General features: G+C 52.9%; 1 pseudogene; it reads left to right on the top strand.

Moving 5' to 3' along the window:
* The first annotated feature begins 4,558 nt into the window (after positions 1 to 4,558).
* On the top strand, positions 4,559 to 7,548 carry LOC142844761 (protein Wiz pseudogene; annotated as a pseudogene).
* The last annotated feature ends 269 nt before the right edge of the window (positions 7,549 to 7,817 follow it).

The following is a 7,817-nucleotide window of genomic DNA, read 5'->3' as shown; positions in this document are numbered from 1 at the left end:
TTACCTGGACCATAGCCTGCAAGTCATTTCAGCACACAGAGAGATTCATTCCGTAAGTTCTGCTTCTCTAGAGAGCCCTGAGTAATAAACCCCTTTAAAATCATTGTACATTTATGTGTGTGCGCACGTGTGTACACACGTGTGTAGGTTCGAGGACAACTTGTCTGTTCTCTCCTTCTGACACATGGGTTCTGGGGATCTAACTCAGGTAATCAGGTTTGTCAAGAAGAACCTTTACCTGATGAACCATCTAACTGGCCCTGGTTGGTTGGGTGGTTGGTTCGTTTGTTTGTTTGGAGATAGTGGTGCTGATATACAGCCCAGTTGGGCTGGAACTCCCCATGTAGACCAGTCTGACCTCAAACTCACAGAGATGGACCTGCCTCAGCCTCCCACGTAAAGGCTTTGAAATCTTTGTAAAATAACCCTTTTCAAATATTAGGTGTCGCATCATCCCAACTCTCTGCCCATCCTCCTTGAGAAGACTCTGAAGGCCTCTGTTTCAGTTTGGGTGAGTCCCCCTCTACCTCCAGTTTGTGTCCCAGGTACCCCTGGTAACTGGTTTTGGTTGGGGATTTAGCTTATGACCCGAGGAGGTGGCAGATATCACCGTTTATCCTGAAAGCATCAGCATATAGCTGGTGGCCTCTGCTTCGTCCACTTAGGGAAGCCTGCCTAAGAATGAAACCCTGCTGGTTCAGAGGCAGAAATGAAGGCTGGCAGGTGGAGTGTGGCTCAGGGACCTGTCTGTCTGGGCCCCGACACAAGCCCTGCCCTGAACTCACTATGCCCTCCTGTTTCCCAATCCCGTGACTCAGTTCTTTCCCAGCACAACCAGTACCATCTGGTTTCCACTGAGGACCAGCAAATCAAAAATAAGGAGGTAGGAGACTGAGGTAGAAGCCAGCGGGGCTCCACAGGGAGAACCTTGTAGCGGGGGAGTGGGGGTTGGGATCATCAGCCCCCCAAATCATGACATGGAGACTTACTGTTAATTATGAAAGCTTGGTCTTAGTTTAGGCTTGTTTCTGGATGCTTTTTTTTCCCTGGTTTTTGAGACAGGGTTTCTCTGTAACTTTGGAGCCTGTCCTGGAACTAGCTCTTGTAGACCAGGCTGGCCTTGAACTCACAAAGATCCTCCTGCCTCTGCTCCCGAGTGCTGGGATTAAAGGCGTGAGCCACCACCGCCTTGCATGGCTGCCTTTTATTTTTTTTAACTTAACCCATGACTCTTAATCTGTAACCCACCCTGCAGTCAGTTATTCCAGGGTCCTGGAGAGGCACTATCTGTAAGATATGAGCTGAGAGAGAAGGAGGCCATGCTAGGTTTGTCGGAGCCTTCGTTTATTAGAGATGGGGTACAGCTTATAGGGTAAGGAGTTGGGGGGTGGGCACAGGGGCTTGGGCTCTTGCCGCAGAGTTCACGTTGGTCACGTGGTTCATGTTGGTCACGTAGGCCAGGAAGTCACAACTAGTAGATGACACACCTTGTTCTCTAGATAGTTTGGAATGTGGGGCGGGTTCCGCTAACAGATAGCTCTCCATTAACAGCCAATTTGGGTGTGGGGTAGGCTCTGTCAATAGATCCATTCTTAACACAATTAGGGGTGTGGGGTTCTCTGCAGACTCCCCAGGGTGGTGGTTCCTGCTATGTACTGCCCCAAGGCTCGCTTACCTCATCCACAGTCTACATAACTGTCCCTCCTGCGTTCCTCCTTCCTCTGTGTCTGGTGGGCTGGCCCCAGCTGGCTAGCTCCCCTTTCCACTCTGCCTAGCTAGTGACTGTTCAGCTTTTTATTAGATCAATCAGGTGCCTCAGGCAGGCCAGGTAAAGCAACAACACATCTTTACAAAGTTAAACAAATACCACACTCCACAGCAGAATCTACCTTGTTGTTTGTTTGTTTGTTTGTTTTCGAGACAGGGTTTCTCTGTGGTTTTGGAGCCTGTCCTGGAACTAGCTCTTGTAGACCAGGCTGGTCTCGAACTCACAGAGATCTGCCTGCCTCTGCCTCCCAAGTGCTGGGATTAAAGGCATGCACCACTACCACCCGGCTTTGTTTTTTGTTTTTTCAAGACAGGGTTTCTCTGTAGTTTTGGAGTCTATCCTGGAGCTAGACACAGAGATCCGCCTGCGTCTGCCTCCTGAGAGCTCGGATTAAAGGCATGCACTACCACTGCTTGACTCAGAATCTACCTTTAAAACCCCCTCAGGCCTCACAAATTTTGTGGTGTGATTTACAGAATAACCCTTTGTTGACTTGATATCTGTAGCATTTTACAATCTCATCTTCACAGAACTGGATTCTAACAAGATTATGAATGACAGGGCATATGTTCTGGGGGTTTTGCTTGTTTATTTTTAGGCAGGCTCTTGTATAGCCCCTGACTCAAACTCACTTTGTAGCTGGGGATGACCTTGAACTCCTAATCTCCTAATATTTCTGCTTCTCCCTCCCAAGTCCTGGGCTATAGCCAACTTTTTCCAGAGAGAGAGAGAGAGAGAGAGAGAGAGAGAGAGAGAGAGAGAGAGAGAGAGAGAGAGAGAGAGAAAGATGGCCTAGAACTCATTACATAGCTCAGGCTAACCCTGACCTTAGGATCTTTCTGCCTCAGCTTCCTAAACCTTGGGATTACAAGTGTACAGAATCACACCTAGCATATATATTTTTATTCATTGAACTAAAGTTTGATTTAAGACAGACAGGGGTGGTGCACACCTTTAATCCCAGCACTGGAGAGGCAGAGGCAGGAGAATCTCTGTGAGTTCAAGGCCAGCCTGGTCTACAGAGTGAGTTCCAAGACAGGCTCCAAAGCTACAGAGAAACCCTGTCTCAAAAAACAAAACAACAAAAGAAATCAAGCACTTTATTCAATATCATACAGCTAATAAATAACAAAGCAAGACCTCTAGTGTGTTTCTCTTGATTCTGAGACCAGGTATGAGTGCTTATGCCCATGATCCAAAGGCTGAGGCAGGAGGAGCTAGCATTTAAGCCCAACCTGTGCTGAGCAGTGAGACTATGCCTCAAAAATCAGCACAATACTGAACTGCACTGCACCACTGAGCACTGCACCACACGGCACCGCACTGCACCACTGAGCACTGCACCACACAGCACTGCACTGCACCACTGAGCACAGCACTGCACCACTGAGCACTGCACCACTGAGCACTGCACCACTGAGCACAGCACTGCACCACACAGCACTGCACCACACAGCACTGCACTGCACCACACGGCACCGCACTGCACCACTGAGCACAGCACAGCACTGCACCACTGAGCACGGCACCGCACTGCACCACTGAGCACGGCACCGCACTGCACCACCGAGCACAGCACTGCACCACACAGCACTGCACTGCACCACCGAGCACAGCACTGCACCACACGGCACCACACTGCACCACTGAGCACAGCACTGCACCACACGGCACCACACTGCACCAGTGAGCACTGCACCACACGGCACCGCACTGCACCACCGAGCACAGCACTGCACTGCTGCACTGACAAGCACATGTTTTGTTTCCTTTCTTTCTGTGTGTTTTTTTTGTTGTTCATGTTGATCCTGGAGACAGGATTTCTCTGTGTAGCTTTGGAGCCTGTCCCGGAACTAGCTCCATAGACCAGATTGAACCTGAACTCAAGGAGATCCACCTGCCTCTGCTTCCCGAGTGCTGGGATTAAAGATGTGTGTCACCATCGCCCGGCTCAGCCTATGTTTTCTCCTTGTCTAGGTTTGTCATATGCTTATTTTCCCTCCTAGTAGAAGAGTGGGTCACTTCAGGCAGGATCTGGTTTGTGCTCTGCTTAGGGCAGCTTCCCGGAGATGGACAGAAAACACGTGGCACCAGCAGAGAGCATGTAATTCACTGATCAGAATGATGCGTGACGTACTACACATGTATTACAGTGTCGTTTCCCACCTTTCTGGTGGATTCTTACAAGAAGATGTTTTGAATCAACTCAGTTTATATACATCCATGATGAACATAAGGTTCTGCAGATCAGAATCTTGCTCAGTACTTGAGGAATTTTCCCATGTTATGTATGGGTGTAGTAAGTTATTAATTTAGTTAGTCAGATACAGGGTCTTGTCACATAGCTCAGGCTGTTCTCAAAGTTGTCATCCTCCTGCCTCACTTTCCAAAGTATTGTGATTACATTGTATTTTCTACCTTACTCTTATTTTTGTTTGTTTTGTCTTTTGGTTGTGGCAGAAAACCTGCCTAGAGCTTTTTGAATGCTAGGCAAGCTGTCTGTTGGTGAGCTCTCTCCCTAGGACTCATACAATTGACATCACAATAAAGTAGTGCATTAATGCGCTCTTGGGCCCGGAGATGGCTCAGCAGGGAAGGTTCCTGCTACACGAGCCTGCGGACCTGCGTTCGATCTCTGGGTCCCGTGGTGGAGGAGAGAACTGACTCCTAGGGGGTCTGCTGTGGCCTTCGCACTGTCACCTACATACATGTGCTGTGGCAATATGCACCTGCATTCACGTATGTAAATAAATACATTTTTTTTTCAAGACAGGGTTTCTGGGAGCCAAGATGGCCGCCTCCACCTCCCGGTGCCGAGTGACAAAAGCGGAGAGCAAGGTGGCGGTGGGGCCGCGCGCGCGGGGGGTGCCCGGGAGCGCACGACCACGGGGGCGCCCTCGCCAAGTTCCCCGAGTCCAGGCCCGGTGGTTCTCCCGGCGCCGCTGCCTTCGCGGGACGGGCCCAAGGCCGAGCCGGAGCAGGGTCCCAGGCCCGTGCCCGCGCCGGGCCTTTGTTCTGAGGAAAAACACAATGGTGGCCATGGACTTGGGGTCTCCCTTACTCCCAAAGAAGAGCTTGCCTGTCTCTGGGACCCTGGAGCCGATGGCCAGTCGGCTGCGCAGCAAAGTGGCTGCAGAGGTTCCTCATGGCAGCAAACAGGAGCTGCCAGACCTCAAGGCCCAGAGCCTGACCACCTGTGAGGTCTGCGGTGCCTGCTTTGAGACACGAAAGGGCCTGTCCAGCCACGCGCGCTCCCACCTCCGCCAGATGGGTGTGACCGAGTGGTCTGTGAACGGCTCACCCATTGACACTCTGCGGGAGATCCTGAAGAGACGGACCCAATCCAGGCCAGGTGGACACCTCCACCCACCAGGGCCGAGCCCAAAAGCCCTAGCCAAGGTGGTGGGTAGCGGAGGTCCTGGCAGCTCACCAGAAGCCCGCAGTCCCTCGGATCGTCACATTTCACCCCTGGCCAAGAAGTTGCCACCGCCACCTGGCAGTCCCCTGGGCCACTCACCAACTGCTTCTCCTCCTCCCACGGCCCGGAAGATGTTCTCAGGCCTTGCTACTCCTTCCTTGCCCAAGAAACTGAAACCTGAACAAATGAGAGTGGAGATCAAGCGGGAGATGTTGCCAGGGGCCCTGCATGGGGAGCCACACCCTTCTGAGGGTCCCTGGGGCACGCCTAGAGAAGATGTGGCACCTTTGAGCCTATCATCCAGGGCAGAGCCAGTACGTGATATCCGTTGCGAGTTCTGTGGTGAGTTCTTCAAGAACCGCAAGGGCCTTTCCAGCCACGCTCGCTCCCACCTGCGCCAGATGGGTGTGACTGAGTGGTCTGTCAATGGCTCACCTATTGACACACTTCTAGAGATCCTGAAGAAGAAGTCCAAGCTGTGCCTCATCAAGAAAGAGCCTCCATCTGGAGACCTGGCTCCTGCTCTGGCTGAGGATGGCTCCCCGACTGCAGCTCCTGGGGCTATGCATTCCCCACTGCCTCTGTCACCCCTGGCTAGCCGGCCTGGAAAACCAGGAGCTGGGCCGGCCCAGGTTCCCCCGGAGCTCAGCCTGTCGCCCATCACGGGGGCTAAGCCTTCTACCACCAGCTACCTGGGCCCAGCGGCAACCAAACGGCCCCTACAGGAGACCTACGTCCAGACTGAACTGCCCTTCAAGGCAAAGACTCTCCATGAGAAGACCTCCCACTCCTCCACCGAGGCCTGCTGTGAGCTCTGTGGCCTTTACTTTGAAAACCGCAAAGCCCTAGCCAGCCATGCGAGGGCACACCATCGGCAGTTCGGTGTGACAGAGTGGCGGGTCAACGTCTCTCCCATCGAGACGCAGAGTGAGTGGATCAAACACCGCCCCCAGAAAGTGGGTGCCTACCAAAGCTACATCCAGAGTGGCCGCCCCTTTACCAAGAAGTTCCGCAGTGCTGGCCATGACAGTGACAAACGGCCACCCCTGGGGTTGACACCTGGGGGCCTGTCCCGGGTAGGCCGAAGTGCTGGGGGGGAACTGAGGCCTGAGGCTGGCAGGGCAGCTGACAGTGGTGAACGGCCTCTGGCAACCAGACCACCCGGGACCGTGAAGTCAGAGGAGCACCAACGGCAAAATATCAACAAATCTGAACACAGACAAGCCGGCCCACCAGATGCCTCTGCAGTTCGGGGTGGTGAGGATGCCAATGACCTGCAACAAAAGCTGAAAGAGGTGCGGCAGCCCCGACTCCGGGTCCGGCCAGTCCCCTTCCTGGTGCCTCGCCCCCCACAGACATCACTGGTCAAGTTTGTGGGCAACATCTATACCCTCAAGTGCAGGTTCTGTGAAGTGGAATTCCAGGGACCACTCTCCATCCAGGAAGAGTGGGTGCGGCATTTACAGCGGCACATCCTGGAGATGAACTTCTCCAAAGCAGACCCTCTGCCCGAGGAGCCCCAGGCCCCACAGCACAGACAGCAGCTGTAGAGGCGCCCTAACATACATGCATTCCAGATCCCCTCTTGTGCCACCCGTCACCTCCTTTCCCATTTCCCTCTTTCTTTTCCGTTTCCAAAGGAGCAAGCCAAAACTTCAAACCGGCGCCCTTTGGGGGCCGGGCACACTACATCCTGGGCGCCGGGAGCCAGCTAGCCACCTTCCCTCAGCCTTAGGACTCTGGGGCCACAAGGGTACCCTCTTTGAGCCTACCTGGTTGGTCCAGCAGGGGCAGTAGCCAGGCCTTTGGTGGTGGCCAATCTGGTTACAGGGGAGAACAGCACTTCCCTGTGTCTAGCAACCAGGCAGGGCTATGTCTGCCATCCGTGGCCATTTGCAAAGACCCCTGTTCTCTTTTGCCCCCATCAATATCTATTCTCACTCATGCACAGGCAAACATACACACACGCGCACCTCGTGAGACCTGGGGTCTGCCCTAGCCCCCACAGTTCCCAAGTCAAACAACCACATCATGCCACGGTGCTTGCTCAGGGGAATCCACGCTCCCTCTGCTAACTTACTAGGGCTTGGGAGCCCCCACTGAGCCCACAATGCCACGGAAATTCTTGCTGGCTGCCCCCCCCCAAAGGGGGCCTTCCTAGCTTGGAAGAGTTCAGAGCTGATAGCTGCCTCCTGCCATGTCAGAGCCTCAGGGGCTCCAGGGCTGGGAGGGGAGAGTGAGGGGTGGGACTCTCTTCTCCCACCCCTGCCACCCTCCCCCTTTTCACTGTTGCTTTCTATGTATAGCTCCCTAGATCTTTCACTTTTTTTATTAATAAAAATGCGTTTTGTGTAGAGAATAAGGAACGTGGATCTTTTTATTTTCCAATCCTGAGCCAGCTAGATACCGGGAGCTAATTGACCTTTTAACCTTTTTCAGTGGCCATCTTTTGGTTATCAATGTACCTAGAAATATGTAAATTAGATTAAATTTCTCTTCTGGAAACATCCCCCCCCCAAAAAAGACAGGGTTTCTTTGTGTAACCTTCCTGACTGTCCAGGCTGACCTCGAACTCACTGAAGTCCACCTGCCTATGCTTCCCAAGTGCTGGGATTAAAGGTGTGTGCCAAC

Source organism: Microtus pennsylvanicus, chromosome 2 (genome assembly GCF_037038515.1).
Source record: "Microtus pennsylvanicus isolate mMicPen1 chromosome 2, mMicPen1.hap1, whole genome shotgun sequence".
Lineage (NCBI taxonomy): Eukaryota > Metazoa > Chordata > Mammalia > Rodentia > Cricetidae > Microtus > Microtus pennsylvanicus.
Note: the sequence above shows the minus strand (reverse complement) of the source record. Positions and strands in the feature narration are given on the sequence as shown.